This window comes from Sciurus vulgaris (assembly GCF_902686455.1).
Source record: "Sciurus vulgaris genome assembly, contig: HiC_scaffold_182_arrow_ctg1, whole genome shotgun sequence".
Taxonomy (NCBI): Eukaryota; Metazoa; Chordata; class Mammalia; order Rodentia; family Sciuridae; genus Sciurus; species Sciurus vulgaris.
In genome coordinates this window covers 342,768-364,145 of record NW_027632871.1, presented here as the reverse complement: position 1 = coordinate 364,145, position 21,378 = coordinate 342,768, and the positions used below count along the sequence as shown (strand labels likewise).

At 38.8% G+C, this 21,378-nt stretch overlaps 1 pseudogene across 1 annotated transcript; it reads left to right on the top strand.

The window, feature by feature from the left end:
• The first annotated feature begins 16,513 nt into the window (after positions 1–16,513).
• On the top strand, positions 16,514–17,708 carry LOC306652405 (forkhead box protein I3-like; annotated as a pseudogene). Its single transcript has one exon. The product of its transcript is annotated as a forkhead box protein I3-like (transcript).
• The last annotated feature ends 3,670 nt before the right edge of the window (positions 17,709–21,378 follow it).

Below are 21,378 nucleotides of genomic sequence, written 5' to 3'. Positions count from 1 at the left end.
ATAAAAACATGCACAATATTTCCTCCTTTTTCAAAAATAATAAGAACCACCTTTTCACTACACATTTGGAAAGATGAGGGCAAGTGATGCAGTTTCTCTGAACACTCTGGACCAAGCACCTGATATGCTGATAATGTTATGAATGCTTATGAGAAGGAAGCTGAAATACAGCTTTAATTCAGGAATGCACAATATAATTCAAGGTTCTCTTATAGTGTAGACCTACCGTGAAATCTCTATACAATGTTAGGATTCTAACTCAAAGGTCTGTTGATATGGAAAAAAAAATGGAGAATACCTGTGACCTCTGAGGTACACTTTCCTGCATTGTGCATTTTGGTCATAATGATTACTGTCTTAGCATTCACTTCAGATGTTCTGTAACTACTCACTGAGCCTGAAAGAAGGAAAGAATATGCATTAGGTGAAGCTTATATTCTGACTTCCTTCACCATAGATTAGTTTTATTCAGGCTTAACCTTAATGTAAATGGAATTGTTTAGCATGTTTTCTTTTGTTAAATTATGCTTTTGTTAAACATAGTATCTTTAAGGTTGCATATGAGTCCTGAAATTGAGTTTCTTGAAAATTGGGATCTTGCATTATATTTTATGATTTACCCTATGTTCAAAATAAATATTTTTAAATTAGTACAATGTATTTTCTTTTAACCTTTCTCCTTAATGTCTGTCCACATAACAATACAAAATAATAGCACATTTCTGCCTTCCTGCACACCTGAGGTAGTACCTCATTGAACTTGTTACTAAAAGAATAAAAGTAGTAGTCAGACAGTGACTAAGTAGGAAGCTTGCTGATTTTCGATCTGTTAAAATTTTTCATAGAAATAATAAAACTATTGGAATCATCTTGACCTAAATAGATCAAGTGATGTAGTTTGATCTAAATATATGTTAATAGTAAAATAATATTTGAATTCCAAAGGTCAATTTTGAGACACTGTCAAATCTATCTTTGCTTCCACTTTTAGGTATCTATTTTTTCCTAATCTTTTTAACTACTTTATCTGCTATTTAATGCTGTGTTTTAAAACATCATGCAATTCTGAGGGCTCATATGGGAATGCTTGTTATTTGAGCATTTGAGAAAACTCAAGTCATGGATGCTCAAACTTCGGGTAGGTTCACAAATGATCAGATTAGGATCATCACTTTTTATTCTGAGATTGGGAATATGTAAGAGGAAATGTGTGTTTTAATTATTCATTCACCTAATGATTATTGAACATCTATCATAGATACTCAACTAGACTTGATGCAAAAATAATTGAAATGGATTTTGACCCAGGGAATATACATTTTTTAAAAATTTATTTTTATTGTAAACAAATCGGATACGTCTTGTTTCTGTTTTTACATGAAGTAGAGACATACCATTTGTGTAATCATACATTTACCTTTTGTAATAGTTTTTGATTCATTCTGATATTTTTTTTTCTCCACACCAACTCTCCCACAACTCTTATCCTTCTATAGAGTCCCTCCTTCCTCCATTCTTGCCCTGTTCCCACCCCCATATGTGTCATTATACACTTATTAGTGAGATCATTCGTCCTTTGGTTTTTTGAGATTGGCTTATCTCACTTAGCATGTTATTCTCCAAGTCCATCCATTTACCTGCAAATGCCATAATTTTATTATTCTTTATGGCTGAGTAATATTCCATGGTGTGTGTGTGTGTGTGTGTGTGTGTGTGTGTGTGTGTGTGTGTATCACATTTTCTTTATCCATTCATCAATTGAGGGACATCTAGGTCGGTTCCATAATCTGGATATTGTGAATTGAGCAGCTATGAACATTGTTGTGGCTGTATCTGTAGTATGCTGACTTTAAGTCCTTTGGGTATAGGCCAAGGAGTGAGATAGCTGGGTCAAAAGGGGGGTCCATTCCAAGTTTTCTAAGGAATCTCCACACTGCTTTTCAGAGTGGCTGCACTAATTTGCAGCCCCACCAGCAATATATGAGTGTACCTTTTCCCCCACATCCTCTCCAACACCTATCTTTGCTTGTATTCCTGATAATTGCCATTCTAATTGGGGTGAGATGGAATTTTAGTGTAATTTTGATTTGCATTTCTCTTGTTACTAAAGATGTTGAACATTTTTTCATATGTTTGTTGATTGCTTGTAGATCTTCTTCTGTGAAGCGTCTGTTCATATCCTTAGCCCATTTGTTGATTGGGTTATTTGTATTCTTCATGTAGAGTTTTTTGGGTTCTTTATAGATTCTGGAAATGAGTGCTCTATCTGAAGTATGAGTGGCAAAGATATTCTCCCACTCTGTAGGCTCTCTCTGCACATTGCTGATGGTTTCCTTTGCTGAGAGAAAACTATTTAGTTTGAGTCTATCCCAGTTATTGGTTCTTGCATTTATTTCTTGTGCTATGGGAGTCCTGTTAAGGAAGTCTGATCCTAAGTCAACAAGTTGAAGATTTGGACCTACTTTTTCTTCTATAAGATGCAGGGTCTCTGGTCTGATTCCAAGGTCCTTGATCCATTTTGAGTTGATTTTTGTGCAGGGTGAGAGATAGGGGTTTTATTTCATTCTGTTGCTTATGGATTTCCAGTTTTCCCAGCACCATTTTTTGAAGCGGCTATCTTTTCTCCATTGCATATTTTTGGCACCTTTGTCTAGTATGAGAAAATTGTATTTATTTGGGTTTGTGTCCGTGTCCTCTATTCTGTACCACTGATCTACCTGTCTATTTTGGTACCAATACCATGCCGTTTTTGTTACTATTGCTTTGTAGTATAGTTGAAGTTCTGGTATTGCGATATCCCGTTTCATTTTTCCTGCTAAGGATTGCTTTAGCTATTCTGGGTTTCTTATTCTTCCCAATGAATTTCATGAATGCTTGCTCTATTTCTGTGAGGTACATCATTTGGATTTTAATTGGAATTGCATTGAATCTGTATAGCACTTTTGGTAGTATGGCCATTTTGACAATATTAATTCTGCCTATCCAAGAACATGGGAGATCTTTCCATCTTCTACGGTTTTCTTTATTTTCTTTCTTTAGTGATCTGTAGTTCTCATTGTAGAGGTCTTTCACCTCTTTTGATAGATTGATTCCCAAGTAGTTTACTTTTTTCAAAGCTATTATGAATGGGGTTGTTTTCCTAACTTCCCTTTTTGAAGATGCATCACTAATGTATAAAAATGAATTGGATTTATGAGCATTAATCTTATATCCTGCTACTTCACTGAATTCACTTATGAGTTCTAAAAGTTTTCTGGTGAACTTTTCTGGTTCCTCTAAATATATAATCATATCAGAAACAAATAGGGATAGTTTGAGTTCTTCTTTTCCTACCCTTTAATTTCCTTGGTCTTTCTAATTGCTATGGCTAGTTTCAAGAACAATGTTGAATAGAAGTGGTGAATGAGGGCATCACTGCTTTGTTCCAGTTTTTAGGGGGAATGCTTTCAGTTATTCACCAGGTAGAATGATATTAGCGATGGGCTAAGCATAGATGGCCTTTACAATATTAAGGAATGTTCCCACTATTCCTATTTTTTCCATTGTTTTGAGCATGAAGGGATGCTGTATTTTATCAAATGCTTTTTCTGCATCTATTGAAATAATCATGTGATTCTTGACTTTAAGTCTATTGATATGGTGAATTACATTTATTAATTTCCAGATGTTGAACTAACCTTGGATCCCTGGAATAAAACCCACTTGATTGTTGTGCACTATCTTTTTAATATATTTTTATAGGATTTGCTAAGATTTTGTTGAGAATTTTTGCATCAATGTTCATTAAGAATATTGGCCTGAAATTTTTTTTCCTCGATGTGTCTCTGTCTGGTTTAGGTATCAGGGTGATACTGGCTTCATAGAATGAGTTTGGGAGGGTTCCCTCCTCTCCTTTTTCATGAAATACTTTGAGAAGTATTGGAATGAGCTCTTCTTTAAAGGTTTTGTAGAATTCAGATGAGAACCCATCTGGTCCCAAACTTTTCTTTGTTGCTAGGCTTTTGATGACTTCTTCTATTTCATTACATGAAATTGATCTATTTAAATTGTGTATGTCTTTCTGGTTCAGTTTAGATAATTCATATGTCTCTAGAAAGCTGTTGATGTCTTCTAGATTTCCTATTTTTTTGGAGTTTAGATTTTCAAAATAGCTACTAATTATGCTTTGTGTATCAATCGTGTCTGTCGTGATATTTCCTTGTTCATTCTGAATTTTAGTAAATTGGATTTTCCCTCTTCTTCTTTTTGTTAGTGTGGCTAAGGATTTATCAATTTTGCTTATTTTTTCAAACCCAACTATTTATTTTGTCAATATTTTTGGTTGTTTCTTTTGTTTAATTGATTTCACCTCTGATTTTTGTTTTGTCAATTTTTTCTATTGTTTCTTTTGTTTCAATTTTGTTGACTTCAGCTCTGATTTTAAATACTTCCTGTCTTCTACTACTTTTGGTGTTGCTCTGTTCTTTTTCTAGGGCTTTGAGCTGTAGTGTTAGGTTGGTTTCTTGTTGGTTTTTTTCTTATTTTATTGAATTTGCTTCATGAAATAAATTTTCCTCTAAGAACTGCTTTCATACTGTCCCAGAGATTTTGATATGATGTATCTTTCTTCTTGTTTACCTCTAAGAATTTTTTTATTTCCCTCTTGATGTCTTACATTATCTATTCATCATTCAATAGCATATTATTTAATCTCCAGGTGTGGGAATAATTTCTGTTTTTTATTCTGTCATTTATTTCTAATTTCAATCCATTATGATTTGATAGAATACAAGGTATTATCTCTATCTTCTTGTATTTGCTAACAGTAGCTTTGTGGCATAATATATGGTCTATTTTAGAGAAGGATCCATGTGCTGCTGAGTGGAAAGTGTATTATTCTTTCTTTGTTGGATGGTATATTCTATAAATGTCTGTTTAGTCTGAATTATTGATTGTGTTTTTGAGATCTATGGTTTCTTTTTTCAATTTGTGTTTGGAGAATCTGTCCAGTGGTGAGAGAGGTGTGTTAAAATCACCTAGTATTATTGTGTTGTGGTCTATTTGATTTCTGGCATTGAGAAGGATTTGTTTGATGTATATGGATGAACCTTGTTTTGGGGTATACATATTTATGATTGTTATGTCTTGCTGATTTATGCTTCCCTTAAGCAGTATGAAATGTCCTTCTTTATCTCTTCTGCCTAACTTTGGCTTGAAGTCCACATTATCTGATATGAGAATGGATACTCCAACTTTTTTGCTGTGTCAATGTGCGTGGTATGTTTCTCCCCATCCTTTCACCTTTAGTCTGTGGGTATTTCTTTCTATGGGATGAGTCTCTTGCAGGCAGCATATTGTTGGATATTTCTTTTTAATCCAATCTGTCAGTCTATGTCTTTTGATTTTTCTGTTCAGGCCATTAACATTCTGGGTCATTATTGAGATATGATTTGTATTCCCAGTTATTTGGCTCTTTTTTTCACATGACTTGGTTTCTCCTTTTTTGGCTATCCCTTTAGGGTAGTTCCTCCCTTTGCTGATTTACGTCATAGTTTTTCATCTCTTTCTCATTGAATGTTTTGCTGAGAATGTTCGGTAGTGCCAACTTTCTTTTTGTAAATTCTTTTAGCTTTTATCAGGGAAGTATTTTACTTCATTGTCAAATCTGAAGGTAAGTTTTGCTGGGTATAAGATTCTTGGTTGGCATCCATTTTCTTTCAGAGCTTGAAAAATGTTGTTCCAGACCCTTCTAGGTTTTATGGTCTGGGTTGAAAAATCTGCTGATATCCATTTTGGTTTCCCCCTGAATGTAATTTGGTTCTTTTCTCTCACAGCCTTTAAAATTCTGTCTTAATTTTGTATGTTAGGTATTTTCATTATAATGTGCCTTGGTGTGGGTCTGATGTAATTTTGTGTATTTGGAGTCCTATAAGCCTCTTGTACTTGATTTTCCATTTCATTCTTCAGATTTGGGAAATTTTCTGATATTATTTTATTAAATAGATTGTTCATTCCTTTGGTTTGTTTCTCTAAGCCTTCCTCAATCCCAATAATTCTTAAATTTGGCCTTTTCATGATATCCCATAATTCTTGTAGATTCTGTTCATGATTTCTTATCATCTTCTCTGTTTGATCAATTTTGTTTTCAAGATTAAATATTTTGTCTTCAATGTCTGAGGTTCTGTCTTCCAGGTGTTCTATCTTATTGGTTATGCTTTCTATGGAGTTTTTAATTTGGTTTATTTTTTCCTTCATTTCAAGGATTTCTGTTTGTACTTTTTTCAGTATCTCTAACTCTTTATTGAAATGATCTTTTGCTTTCTGCATTTGCTCTTTTAACTATTGAGTGGTGTAATTATTCAGAGCCTACATTTGCTTTTTCATCTCATGGATTGCTTCTCTGATCATTTTAATTATGTACATTCTGAACTCCCTTTCTGTCATTTCTTCTGCCATGCTGTTATTAGATTTTATTGATGTAGCATCTAGGTTTGTTTGGGATATTCTTCCCTTGTTTTCTCATATTACTCAGGTATCTATCCCTCTAGTAGTGAATCTCAGAGTGCTGATTTCCTTTATTGACTTATAGTGTCCCTGTAGATTTCTAATAACTCACATCCTCGCCTTCAGTAGCCTGAAGTCTTGGAGGAACTTGATAATGCATTGGTCCACAAGGAAGCTGCTCCTCTCGGGATGGTGGCCTTCAGGTGGGATATATTTCCTGCTAGTGGGAAGAGGCACCTCCACTTGTTGACCAATGGTCAGTCAAAGGGGGCTAGACTTCGGTCTCGGGCATGTCTGGTCTGGGTCTGTGTCTCTGTTTCTATCGCCCTGGTGGGAAAGTCTCATCTGACAGGGAAGGCTCACCTGGTGCAGATGTCGCACTGGGCAGTTCTCCTCAGAGAAGTTTCCTTCAGGCCAGAACTACCACCTGGGCTGGGCAGCCCTCCTCTGCAATATTCCCTGGGGTCTGGACCTACCTCCTGGGCCAGGGAGAATCACTCTGTGCCAAAGTCTCTCACTGGGTGGCCCTCCTCTGAGAAGCTGCCTGTGGTCTGGTCTTGCCACTCAGGTCTTTAACCCTCACTCTGCTCCAAAGCCTCTCACAGTGCAGCCCTCCTCTATAATGTTCCTAGTTGTCCAGGTTCACCGCTCCAGCAGGAAAATCTCCCTGGGAAACTCTACTCCACAAAGTTCCCTGAGTTCTGGGACTACCGCTCTGTCTGGGGAGCCCTGCCCAGTGGGAGAGACTCACCCAATGGCTCTGAGTTGGTCCCGTATCTCTCAATACCTCCTCTTCTTGAATCCTCAGTGACATGAAATGCAGTCACTCTCTAATCCACCATCTTGAAAACCCGTGCTTTCTCTATTTCTATGAGGTATGTCACTGAGATCTTAATTGGATTTGTGTTGAATCTGTATAGTGCTTTTGGTAGTATGGCCATTTTGACAATGTTAATTCTGCCTATCCAAGAACATGGGAGATCTTTCCATCTTCTGAAGTTTTCTTCAAATTTTTTTTCTTTAGTGTTCTGTAGTTTTCATTGTAGAGGTCTTTCACCTCTAGTATTTGCTTCCTAGTTGAACAACTCTATAGTACTTTTAGTGAAAGGCTGCTGTTTGGTTTTGGATGTATGGAAATGAATTTATTTTGTGTTTGCTGTTATAGGATGTTTTATCTTGGTACATCAATCTAGACATGCAGTTATTTTCTTTTGGCACATCAAATAGTTTATTCCACTGTCCTCTGACTTCCATTATTTCCATTAAGAAGGTAGACATAGATCTCATTGTTTATGTAGGTTTTCTTTGCTATGGACTTCTGAGCTTCTTGAAAAAGAGATGTTTTATTCATGATTTAAATATTCCTCATATTTCTTCTTGTAAGGAAGTGGACTATGCGGAAATATGTTTCAGATATCTAAGAGAACATCTGGTGGGTTCATTTTTCCATGAGTCTCTGCTCAGCTTCATAGGACCTCAACCTTAGATTCATAACATTCTTTGAATATTATGCATGCTTGACTTTCTAAGTGAGAAAGACCCAGAGCAGGCCCAGCACCTGGGGCCACCCAGATGCTGTCGAGTTACCAGTATAACCCTGCAAGGAACCTCCATTCTAAGATCCTAAATGTTTTCTTCTTCTGGTACACAACAATGAATAAACCTTTATTTTTGCCATTAGTGTTGTAAAAATTAGTGCTTCATTTTTTGGGGTCTCCATGGAGAACCTTACAGATTTGGGTGAAATGTGGGCAGAATGCCACCACAAGTGTACAAGAACCAGGAGAGGGAAGTTGTAAAGCCTTTCACTGAGTGAAGTAGCTGTTGTCAACCTCAGTGATGTTTGTTTGTATCCTGAAGTCCTGGCATCAATCGTGTAAACTAACTTCAGTGAACTTCTTGTTCTAAGTTGTTTTTATTTGGGGAAAATGAAAGGGTGTGATAGAAACAGGGAGAGAGAGAAAAAAATAAAAATTAAACCTTGCTCATCTTGCTTAACAAAGCATGTTTATTTCTTGTGATGGCCCAGTATGTTCTGTATGAAAAGTTGGGGACCACTGGTTTTTGAATAATCTTTGTCATTTATTCTTTCCTAAGGGTTGGATCATTTATGAGTAAAATTAAATTTTTCAATAGTGAAAATGTCTTATTTCCTTGTCTTGTTATTTGGAGGTATTTGGTGGGAAACAAGGGAACAGGAAACAATAGAATGCTTGTTCAACTTGTTTCAACCAAGATTGTGCACTCATTTTCATGTCTGTGTGCCCTTTCTATTGGCACACTCACTGGTACCACTGACACTTCAGTAGTACCTTACATTTGATGGAAATCAGAACACCAGATCACCCAGAGACACTCCTTTAGGAAGGAACAAATGAAATTTTGTCAGACACACTTATTTGTAACATTGTTCCATAGATCCCAATTGTTTATTGTGGTTTAGTATTATTATTTCAGAGAATTTTCCCCCCTTTCTTTTCCTTGCCCCCCTTCTTCTTCCCCTTCATCTTCTTTTATTTAGCTTTTTAAAATTCTTTCCCTGTTTGGTTTTTGCTGTCAACTAAAATTCTTTCTCTCAGCTGCTTCAAATGAGGTGAATCTGGGACTTGGGACAGTTTCACTATGGGGAGCTGAGTATAGATAGTGTTTTAAATAGTCCATGATCTTTCTTGCAGTTTATCAGAGTTCATGATTGCTGCACAGAGGAATGTTGAAGGTATGATGCTTGTTTATGAAAAAGGGATCTTTTTTCTAAGAAGTAGTTTTCATATAGGTTCAAAAATTGCTTTGAGCAGAACATCACATTAAAACAGGAATTATTCATATAGAAAAAAAAATCTACACCCCAAATTGGGAAAGCTACTCAACAAAAAATATGACACATTTTATAGTTTTGTGGCCCAAAGAAATTGAGTGTGTGTATATATATATATATATATATATATATATATGAGAAAGAGAGAGAATACATACCCACATAATGTTATATATACATCTGCATGCATTTTACCATAAGATTTTGGAGATTTTACACACACACACACACACACACACACACACACACACACATATATATATATATATATATATATATATATATATTTCAGCCCAACCTCCTAATTGGGAATTTCCATAAATAGAAGATGCCTAATATCTCTGGGATTAGGCTTAAATTTATTTTTTCAAGGATGTATGGATTGTCTTCTATTCTTGGAGTAGTTCTCTTCACTTAGCCTAAACCATGGTAATTAAAATACTCAGGGCAGACTTGGAAATATCCTACGTAATTAAAGGGGGAAAGTTGTGACTCTGGACATGTAAGGGAAGAGGAGTTTCTGCAAATGTATGAAGTAAACTAAGTTTATAAATTTGCAGAGAATCAAGTGTATATGTGATTCTTCAAATTAATACTTAAGAAAAGATTGCAGACTGTGGATTAGAGAGACATGGGTTGGAAGTTACCCTTCCACCTGCCATGTGCACAATACTAGGCAAGGTTCACTTTTGTGAGTGCCAGAGTCTTTATTTCTGTCTCAGAGAACTGTGGATCATCATAGCTACAGGAAGAAGATAAAGATGAAAAAAAATGATAGGGAAAATAAATATGTAAAGTGAATCCATAGGAGAGGAAGAAAAAAGAGATAACAAGAATGATAAAAACTGGTAGATGAGAGAGATGAAGTAGTAGACCATGGTTTGCCATGTAACCATTAGAGACATTATATGAAAATCACTATCCCTGGCATGGAGCCAGTACTTAATAATTTGTTGCTGTTGTTATACTGCAATTCTAATTATCTTCCTGTATATAGTTATAGACTGCAAAACAGAATTTGACCTGAAAAATGACTGCAACTTTGAAATATTTTGGTACTAATCTATTTCAAATTATTCTCACAAAATCAGGATTATTTAAATGTTGACAAGTAGAGAGTTCTTAGACTTCTCACTCTCATTAAAAATGACTCCAAGATAAATGCTAGAAATAAATAACATTTATCTATAAAAGTACAAGTATCATAGAAACCAGATACAAGGTCTTCTTATGTCTTTAAAAAATAGATTAAAAAATAGATTTTCTTTGTGTTTTAAAAAGTAGATTTTCTAATTTTTTTATATTATGAATATTGCTTAGAGGTTATTGCACCCTCATTTTTCCCCACATCTTTTATTGGTGCATTGTCATTTTACATACTGATGGGGTCTGCAATCACATATTCATACATACTCACAGTACAACAGCATAATTTGGTCAATGTCAGTCCCCAGGACTTTCCTCCCTCTGCATCCTCCATTTAAAATAAATTTTCTTAATCATGAGATCCCTTGTTGAGATTTCTAAAATCTAAGCTCTGAGGTATAATTGAGTTTTTTCTTTTTAATCAAGTAAACAGGAGAGAGTTGTGTTTGTGTTTAAAATTATTAGTCAATTATTGAGTATAAGATATCAGTGAAGAGGAAACAGTAAAGTGGATGATGTGCTCTAGATAAAACTAACTTACAATGACTTCTTGTGCATCTAGTCAGATCAGGAGATTGATGCAGTGACAGGCCTTAGAGGAGATGTTAAATAGCCCAGATGGCTCAGGTTTGCATACTTGTGGAGGTGCTGGGGAAAGGTAGCTAAATTCTATAAGTGCCATTCAGTTAACTAGAAAATTTCCAATTTGGAGCGAAAGAAAAAGTGAAAAACAGGAGAATCAAGGAGGAAAAGAAGAGAAAGGAGGAGGAATGGAGAATAGGATGACGAAATGATGAAATTGAAAATAATGATGCCAAAGATGAAGGAGTGAAATGAATGTAGGAATGCATCAGAGGGGAGAAGAAAGGGGAAAATGGAACATGGAAATGACTGTGAAAACCAAGATAAGACTTCAAAAGTGCTCAGATTTCTAGTAACTAAGGTCTTCATTTTAATTCTTTCATGTTATTGTATAATTAAATGATTCTCGAAAAAAACAGAAGTGACTTTCAGCAAGTTACACTCTGCTGAATTCCGTTGGGTAAGGCAGAACCCAATTTCTAAGGTGAATTGACCTCTGTTTACTAGAGAATGGTGACTTTAACGATGCAGTTACAATGAGATTCATCTATGATGTATTTTGTTGTGGTTCTGTGACAAAAACATTAACAAAAGCAACAGCAACACAAAATTAGGTGTTTATGAAGGGTGACATTAGAGCATTGCCACATAGCCTTTCTTTTGTCAATGACTCGAGTAGGACTGATTCTCAAAGAATGAGCAGAGCAACCAAATCGTTGAAGTCAGTGGGAAAAAATAATTCTGGTGATTATAAACCTAATAATGACATAAATCAGTTTACTCTTGAAAGCAGGAATTCCCAACAGTGGTACTATTGACAATTCTGATTGCAGCTTTGCTGAGGGGTAGGGGTATTCTCTGTATTGTCTTTAGTCACTAGACATCAGTATCCTGAACTCCAGATTGTGACAATCAAAAACATCTTCATATATTTATTTCCAAATGTTCCCACTGAGCAAAATTGCCCTAAGTGGAGAACCATGACTCTAGAGGCATTGGCTAAAGTTCATGAATTCACTGTGTCAAGAACAGAAAGTTGACTATATTTAAATCAAGAGATCATACATTTGTGAGCCTCTGTTGAAATTTCTTCCAAAACACTCTCATATATTTTATTTCTTTCTCATTCACACACATTCCTTGGAAGAACATATCAGGAGATGATATTATATGTCTTTTTCCCAAGGACACTGAGATACTGAGGAAAAAGTGAGGTCCAAACCACAGTATTTTTACTTAGGTTCCCTAATAAAAAAATCTTGGGACAAGCAAAGTGATTGCAAAATGCTTATTTAGGAGGTGGCAGGAAACTTTAGTTGAGGAAACAAAAAGGAGAGAGAAGGCAACCATTAAAAGAAGGATGTGCATCTATCAGCTCACCAGGACATTGAACCAAACTTAATCCTGCTGGGGAATCCTGAGGACAGGATGAAACATGCTCCTTGATGTTATCCCAGCTGCAAGGCGAGGGACTGGAGTGTTCATCTACTAGTTCCTGTCAGTCATCGATTAGGGGTTGATCCCAGGATGAGGATGCAGTGAGGGGAATAACGGGTCCCAAGGTTGTCTACATTTGATTCCCTGGAACATGCAAAGATGTATCTCACATGGAAAAAGGGACTTTGCCGGGGTGACTATGTTAGGAACTTTGATATGGGAGGTTATCCTGCATTATCTGGGTGGGCCCACTACCATCCTAGAGTTTTAGTAAATGAAAGAGGGGAGCAAGAAGGTAAGAATGAGGTGAAATATAAGCTCCTTAAGGTGAGAAAGATTTGATTATTTGCTGTTAGCTTTCAAGACAGAAGGGAGCAATAAGCTAAAGAACATGGGAAGTCTCTAAAAGGTGGAAAAGCCAAGAAAATGAATTCTTCCTGAGAGTCTCCAGAGTCTCCTAATGACACCTTGGTTTTAGCTCAGTGAGTCCCATTTTGTACTTCTGACCTCCAGAATTGTGTATGTGTGTGTGTGTGTGTGTGTGTTATAATTTATGTATGCATTGCATAAGATAATAAATATATCCAGTTATTAATACATATTGCTTATGCCCTGAATTTTTAAAAAATTCATTGCAGAAGCAGAAGTAAGAAACAAATGGGTAATTAGGTCTCTAGGACTTCTGACCAAATGAGGATTCTGTCATTAGCAAATTGGTTTGGCACACAGTAAAGGGAGGAGCCAAAGACATAAATAAGCAAACAGGCTCCAAACCTGTCTACTACACAACTGTGGCAGAACTTAGTCTCAAAGTTATAGTTTTTGTTCCAATTCCGTTATACCATGAGTGTTAAAGTCATAGAATCACTCATCTCAAAAACATTTAGGTTTTTTTTTTTGGTGTGTCAGTCAGTGGCAGGTGATGGAAACTTCTATACCTGCTTGTTTAATAAAGGAAATTTCATGTGGAAACTAATTATAACTGCGTTGGAAGAACTGAAAGAGAAAATGGGAAGTTGAGATGGCCCCATGGATGAGCAACATTGGGGAGCCAACAGGATTTTTAACACACTTTGATACATTTTATTTTTTTCTTATCCATACACACCTCTTGACACTGGACAACAAAGACAGGAGGCTGTGTTCTCAGCACACAACAGAAACTAGGGCAACTCTACATTTCCAAATTGTGATATTAAATAATTTATCATAATGATCTACTCTGATGGAGGACAGCAATGGCATCCTCCTTAAAATCAGGACATTTTAAGAACAGGTTAATTTGTGCCTAATATTTTTAGAAGTCATTTTACCTTTTTGGTTAAGTTGAAGTGCATCAGAAAGGCTCACTCACTGTGGTTAAAATATAAAAAAAAGAGCCTGCACAAAGCCTGCAGTTCTCATTCATTCACTGATCCATTGATTTGTTTATTCACTATAAATTAAGTAATAGAGTCCTCCTCTGTGCTAATTTGGAGACAATACAATAAGTAGAAGACCAAGGTCCTTGACTTTCATAAGAAAATTGCAAAAATCTGAGACAGGCAGGAATGTGTTGGATGACTCAAGGAGAAGCAAAAACAGCCATCTGAGTTGTAGTATATGGAAAGAAATCACATTGAAGAGGCTGTTCAAAGCCTCCAGAATGATTCCTTAACAGAAGAACATTCTGTAGTGAACAGAGGAACCCAGGAAAATAAACTCAATGGTGCATGGCATCTCTCAGTTGTTTCTTGACCATCTCAAGGTCAAACAGTGCTCTTTTGTATTTCTGGAAGTCTTTCCTCAGTCCCCAATGTGTATACTCCATTCCTACTGAGCTTGTGGGTCTCAAGGAATTTGAGATGGCTAGATGCTCACTTTATTTACATTCCCATAGTGCAACTGGATCTTGGAGAAAGAAATTTTTAGTAAAGCTTGTTTTTATCAACCTCTCATCAGGAAATGGATGGCATCCCCAGATGGGGTGTTGAGAGTTGTAATGATAGGACTATTAATGAAGTTACAACAGTTTAAGGAAAAGTAGTGAGATATCAAAGCACCTAGAGCTATTAATGTTGGGGAGTACTTACCTCCACTAGACCTAGGTCCACCCCTCGTCCTAAAGGGGAGAGGAGAGGGAGAAGTTACCAAAATAGGAAGGGTCTGCAAATATAGTTGCAGCTTTATATTGGAGATGAGCCAACCAATAGAAGATGTGACCCTGACAGAAGAAAGCAGCCAGTGCCAACAGAAGCCTGAAGTGAGGGAGCTGATTCCATTTTGTCCCCTTCCCCCAATCACTCTGTGCATCTGCTTGTGCAGGTCCTCTCACTGGTCAAATGCAGGAAAACCATTGTGGCCATTTGTAGAAGTCAGACTTTGCAGAACAGAGTGGCACCAATGGATCTGGAGGTGTAATTAGAGCATATCCAGGTCAGCTGCCTTGAGCAACACTAACTGAATAGTATTAATAAGTTCCTCCAATCATTTTGAGTTTGTGATCCTTCAGAAATGATGCAGAATTAAGCTAAACATTGTTCTTTTTAAAAATGGAAAAAATATTTGCTCTATAATTGAATGGCACAAATGAAATTACTTTGGGGGTGGGATAGAGTCACTGAATAAAAGATAGGAAAGCACTTTGAAGATCTTTATCTACAAATAATTAATAACCATTATCCAATTTTAAAAGCAAATGTGCCCCCAAAGTCCTGTCTATTCTAATTTGCCTTCCGCATAAATGAATATAATAGAGCTCTTGCTTTAAAAAGTATTCTTTGAATGCACATTTCAATATTCATTTGGCTTCATCAAGCCTGGTCTGATGGGGCAGGGATTTTCTATAGTCACATGTTTGTATCTGGTGTGTCCATTATTATCATGACAACAACCATTACATAAGTAAACCATAGAGGGTCTGATTTCTCACTTGATCTTGAATATTATTTCTTTTCCTTTGTGTTAGCTCTTCTGCACCTGTGTTTGAGTTTAACTCTTGGCTCCGAAGACACTTAGGGGATGATTAGAAAATTTAAAAAGCAGGGAGTAAACAGCTTTAAAAGTCAATTGCCAACAGAGAGGCAACATGTATCCCATTTGTTTACAATAAAAAAAATAAAATAAAATAAAAGTAAACATTGAAAAAAAAAAAAAAAAAATCAATTGCCTGTGTGGCCACACAGAAGGATTGTTGTATTGTTACAGGAACTCAAAGTGAATACTGCCCTTTTGAAAACCTAACACACTGCCACCTTCTCAGGCCTGACCTGGTCTTTTGGCATCAGAAACCATGAGGTCATGCCCAGGACCAAAAGTTTTCTCTAGAACCTTTGCTGGAGGTATTTTGTTTTGAATGAGCAAGAATTAAGCTGGCAGATTTAGTCATTGAGAGAAAACTTGAGGAACAGATTGGACTGGATCGAGAAGGTAGCATTTTATTTTAATTGTCTTTTGGAATATGAGGCCTTATCCTCCCACTGAGTAGGATAATAAAGAGGAAGAAGAAGGAGATGAGAGAGGGTGAAGGGAGAAGTTCAGAGAGAGCCAGAAATTCTAATACAGAATCCATGGAATAAATATTTGTGTTTTTTCCTTGACACTTTCCCATCAGCATCTTAGAAAATAATACTTTTTCACTCCTCCAGTGCTTCTTGAATTTCCCTTATCATAGTGAAACCACCTGCATTGTAATTGCTTACTTTCCTTTCTTCCCCTTCTCTGAGGATGGAATTTCCAAAAGAACTTTCTATGATGATGGAAATGTTCTACATTTGCACTGAGGCCATGGAGGACTTGAAATGTGGCTAGTGCAACAAAGGATTGAAGTTTTAATTCTATTTAACTTTAATGAATTTAAACTTAAATAGCCACATGTGACAATTAATGCCATAATGGCAGATTTCTAGACCACCAGCTTTATGAAGGCAGGGACCATATAGGGCACATAGACCCTAAATAATAGCACCCATCAAGAAATAATTGTTGGAGCGGGCGCCGCGCGCTGGCCGGGGCGGCCGCAGAGGGATGCTCTCGCCGCGCTCCCGGCTCACCGCGGCCGCGCCGCACCTGCGCCCGGCCGCGGACATGGCGCTCTGCTGCGGCGACGGCTTCAGTGTCTACCCGCAGCCCGGCCTGCCAGCCGCCGCCGCCGCCGCCCCAGGCGCGCCCCCGGCCGCCAGGGCGCCCTACACGCTGGCCGACTACGCCGCGCCGTGGGGCGCCGGCCGCCGCCAACCCCTACCTGTGGCTCAATGGGCCGGCGCAGGCGGCCCGCCCGCCGCCGCTGCCCGGGGCCGCGGCAGGGCCCTTCCTGCAGCCGCCGCCCGCCGCCGGCTCCTTCGGGTGCGCACAGCGGCCCTTCGCGCAGCCCTCGCCCGCCGCGCCCGCCTCGCCCGCGGGGCCCGCTGCGCCTGGGGAGCTGGGCTGGCTGTCCATGGCCAGCGTGAGGACCTGATGAAGATGGTGCGGCCGCCCTACTCATACTCGGCTCTCATCGCCATGGCCATCCAGAGCGCGCCCAAGCGCAAGCTCACACTCAGCCACATCTACCAGTTCGTGGCCGACAACTTCCCCTTCTACCAGCGCAGCAAGGCCGGCTAGCAGAACTCCATTCGCCACAACCTGTCGCTCAACGACTGCTTCAAGAAGGTGCCCCGCGACGAGGACGACCCAGGGAAAGGTAATTACTGGACTTTGGATCCCAACTGCGAGAAGATGTTCAACAATGGAAACTTCCGTCGGAAGCGAAAGCGGCGCTCCGAGGCCAGCGGCAGCTCCCGCGGTGGCCGCAGGGACTTCCAAGTCAGAGGAGGGGCTGTCCTCGGGACTGGGGACCTGAGTGGGAAGCACGGCCGAGGGAGACAGCTCCTCCCTACTGCGGCCAGCGCAGTCGCCCGAGCCTGAGCGCGCCAAGAGCCCCGCGTCCCCTATGGAAGGCCCGGTGCTGGCCTCGGCCCCCTGCCTCAGCGCCTTCTTCAGCAGCCTCGGCGCCCTCGGCGGCGGCGGCAGCACCCAGCGCGCCGGCCCCTGCAGCCGCCACCCGGGGATCCAGGGCGTCCAGCTGCCGCCCGGCAGTGCCTTCCCCGAGGCCTCCAGAGACGCCTCCTCGCTGAGCACCAGCAGTGGAGGCAGCCAGCAGTCTTCCTACTACAGCCCCTTCCATGCCGGCGCGGGCGGGGCCCAGAGCAGCCCCTTCAGCAGCCCTTTCTATAACCTGGGCGTGGTCAACAGCCTCATCTACCCCCGGGAAGGCTCCGAGGTCTAGGGCACACCTGCGGCAGTGCTTGGCTGTCTGGGTGGGGCTGAGCTTCTGCATTTCTCCCCTGCCTGATCCTGGCGGTCCTGTTTCTGCCGGGAGGTGCCTGGTGGAGCCTGGAACCTCAGACCCCAGCAAGCTTTTACAGGTCTCCTGGAGATGGGCTTCTGGGGAGAAGGCCACCTGCCTCCAAGACAGGCAGCCTGCAGCCCTGTGAGGGCAGAAACTGGGTCTGGGAGGCTTGTTGCTCTGTGCCAGGTGGTGGGCTCTGAGGTGCTCAGGCAGCTGGAACAACAGGCCCAAGGACGCTAGGTGGGAAACAACAGCAGAGGGAACAGCTGGACCCACCATCCAAAGGCTCGCCAAGCGGCTGGCTATCTCCTGTCCTGCAGCTTTCTTATCTTTCTAGAAAAGCCAGGTAATTTTTTGATAGGAAACCTCCAACTTTGTGTCCTTGGCCTCCAGTTAGTTTTTATCAGTGTCGGAAGCACTGCAAACCCTTGAGCCATGTCCAGCTCACAGTCACCTCTGATTAGCACTCACTAGGTACTAACCACAATAAAACACTGCAGGCAGCCCTGGGTGCTGTGGATCGTTCTAGACGCAACAGACTTTAGCCCGGGAATCCTGCCTGGCAGGAGTGGCAGGAGAGCCCTGTGCCCACACTTGTGGAATTCCGAGATGAGAGGGGACTTGCCTGAGGTCCCAGAGAGGAGACGGTGGAGCTGGGCACTGGTTCCAGAGCTGGTGCTGGTAGTCTGTATCCTAGCTGCTCACACAAGCTGCACCCTGGGCAGCAGAGCTGGATCTCACTTGACCAAAGATTCTGGTTGAAACAGCAGAGTCGCTAGCGATGTTCCCTGAGCAGGAAAGGGGTCACCATCTCTGCTCACTTCTGCTGCCCAAGTCCAAGGTCTGGGGTGACTGCTGAGCTAGTTGACCATGGTGCCTATCCTGATCTCAACTCCTGTTGTGGGTATTTCATTTCCTAACAAAAATTGTTAGAATTTTGTTAAAAATAAAACAAATTTTTAAATGGGAATTTCATAGTTTTAATATGATGAACCATTTGTGGTCAAAATTTTTTAAAATAGTAGATGATTTTATTTATCTTAGCACCCCCTTTCACTTCTCAGAGGCTTGGGCCCTTCACACATTCTCACGACCCCCCTCCCTGTGCTCAGCAGGGACCTGGGACATTAGGTGGCAAATACTTGGCCATTATTTGTTGAATAGCAAGTTATTTAAAATGTTAAAAATGAATGTTGGAATTACAGGGACAGCAGTTCACTCAGATGAAGACAGTGTCCAGTGAGTCTCCTTTCTGTCATGTTTTTCGAGCCTTTGATTGTGAACATTTTTAGTCTGGGATTTTGAATTTTTTAGAAATAGGATCACATGCATATTGTGAAAAAAAAACCCTTTTTCATGTGTATTCTTTAAGATACAATATTTTTTTAATAGTCTTTACTTTGAAATAGAACATGTGGGGAAAAAATAGCTTATTGGAGTAAAGATTATGTCCCCCATTGCTTTTTAACCATTAAGCAGAAAGAACCAAAGAGACTACCTAGCCTCCTGTGTGTACAGAAAATTCTTCCTATGGATATTTTTGTATGTGAGCAAGCATATGAACTTTTATAAATATTGTTTCTAGCACAATTCTATATTTGTAAATTAATTTATAATGTGAACCAGGGCAGCAAAGAAAAAAAATTTTCCCAGGAAATTCAAGTGCCTGCTGAGAAGATCACATGAAATAAATTCCAAGTGGGATGTCAAAAAAAAAAGAAAAGAAATATTTGTTATGTGTTGGAACAAATGAAGGAAGGGAGAGGGAAAAGGTAGAAGGATGAAGGAATCCCACAAGGGGTGAATATATGACTGGGAATTTGGAAGGAAGTTAAACACTGTGGCTAAGTGATGTTTAAGGAGAATTACAGTCTAGAACTCTGAGCAGATGTTTGAAGTCATTCCCAGAAGTTTAACTGTTCAGACGGGGTGACCCATGCAAATATGCCAACACCTGGGACATTCTGGTGACTCTGCCCCTTACAAGCAATGTGAAATTAACCAGTTTATTTCCCTGTGTATTTCTACTTTTTTAAGATTGTGAGGCTCAGTGAGCTACTTGCTGAACTCCCTTCTAATTCTGACATTCTAAATATATATCAAGGTCCTGTTGGCCTTTAAAAAACGGAGTCATTTAATATAAATTTATAAAAAGGTATTTGCTTAGTTATCCACTTACCAGTTTGAAGGATCTTCTAGTTCGACAATGTGGGGTGAATGGAATTGCTTGCAGAGAGAATCCGTGATGACCAGAAGTTGCAGTAGCATGTTTTTTTTTTTTTTTTAGGGAGAGACAAAACAACATTTTAGAAGCATTGGCTTGACCATGTAAATAAATACTGATGCATTTAAGTTATTGGAATTACAGAATTCAATATTTACAATACTAAATTTAAAGGCATTTAAAGTGCAGCCTCAAAAGGAATATGAGTTATTTATTTTATCTCTTAAAAAAGACAAAATGTTTCTGATTAGAAGTTAAGAAAATTCGCCCATTATGTATCAGTCAAATCCATACATTTTATACACTTTTTAGTAATATAGGCACAGTGAACAAAATTTGTACACAAGATAAAAGAGAATAGTTTACCAATCATTTAACCCCATGGAAGCAACTACATTCAGTTTTTTTTTCTGTGCATATTCCTTTTTATGTATTTTATTTTTAGTTATAAAACATGTAATATGCACATGTTGCTTGGTTGTTTAATAATGAATTAGGAAATTATCTAGAAAAATTTTCTAGAAAAAAATTATCTAGAAATATTATGTAGAAAAATATAGAAACAATATAACCCATATCCATGGATTTACCACCTACATTTCAGAGATGAATTTGACATGTTAGTTTCAGGCCTATTTCTTGTTTTAGATCTTTTTGCTTTTAAATAATACTGTCAGGGGTCTAGGGTTGTGGCTCAGTGGTAGAGCACTTTCCTAGCATGTATGAGGAGGCACTAGGTTCAATTCTCAGCATCACATATAAATAAATAAATAAAATAAAGGTCTATCAACATCTAAAAATATTTTAAAAAATAATACTGTGAATACAGCAACAAACTCATCATTTCCTTTCTTCTCTCTCCTCCTAAAATTGTTCTGTTTCCATCTGTGCTTTCCTACCCTTTCTTCCAAATTGTATTATTTCACAAATTTATAGTGTTGTCTGTGGGTTTAAAATGTGAGTTAAGTGCTCTCATCTACAACTTGCCTTTATCATTCATTATAGAGTTTTTCATAGGCATCCATCTTGGCTCAGGTACATCTACTTTATCCATCTTTACCATTTATATAGAATTCCATTCATGAATTACTCAGAGGTTTTTAACCTATTTGCCTGTGATATAAGTTGTTTTCCCAGTGTTTATGATTATGACTTTTTAAAACAAATATTCTTTAAATATTTCTTTGTGCATACATTGAGGGAATTTTGGGGGGAGATACCAAGATGTTGATTGGTAGAAATGTCTTCAAATGGACTAGATATTGCCAAATTACTCTCACAAGTAATTGAACTGATTTACACCCCTTTCAGCTGTATAGATTTTCATTTTACCTTATTTTCACCAATAATTAGTGCTTTCAAATTTTCAAAATTGGTTAATTT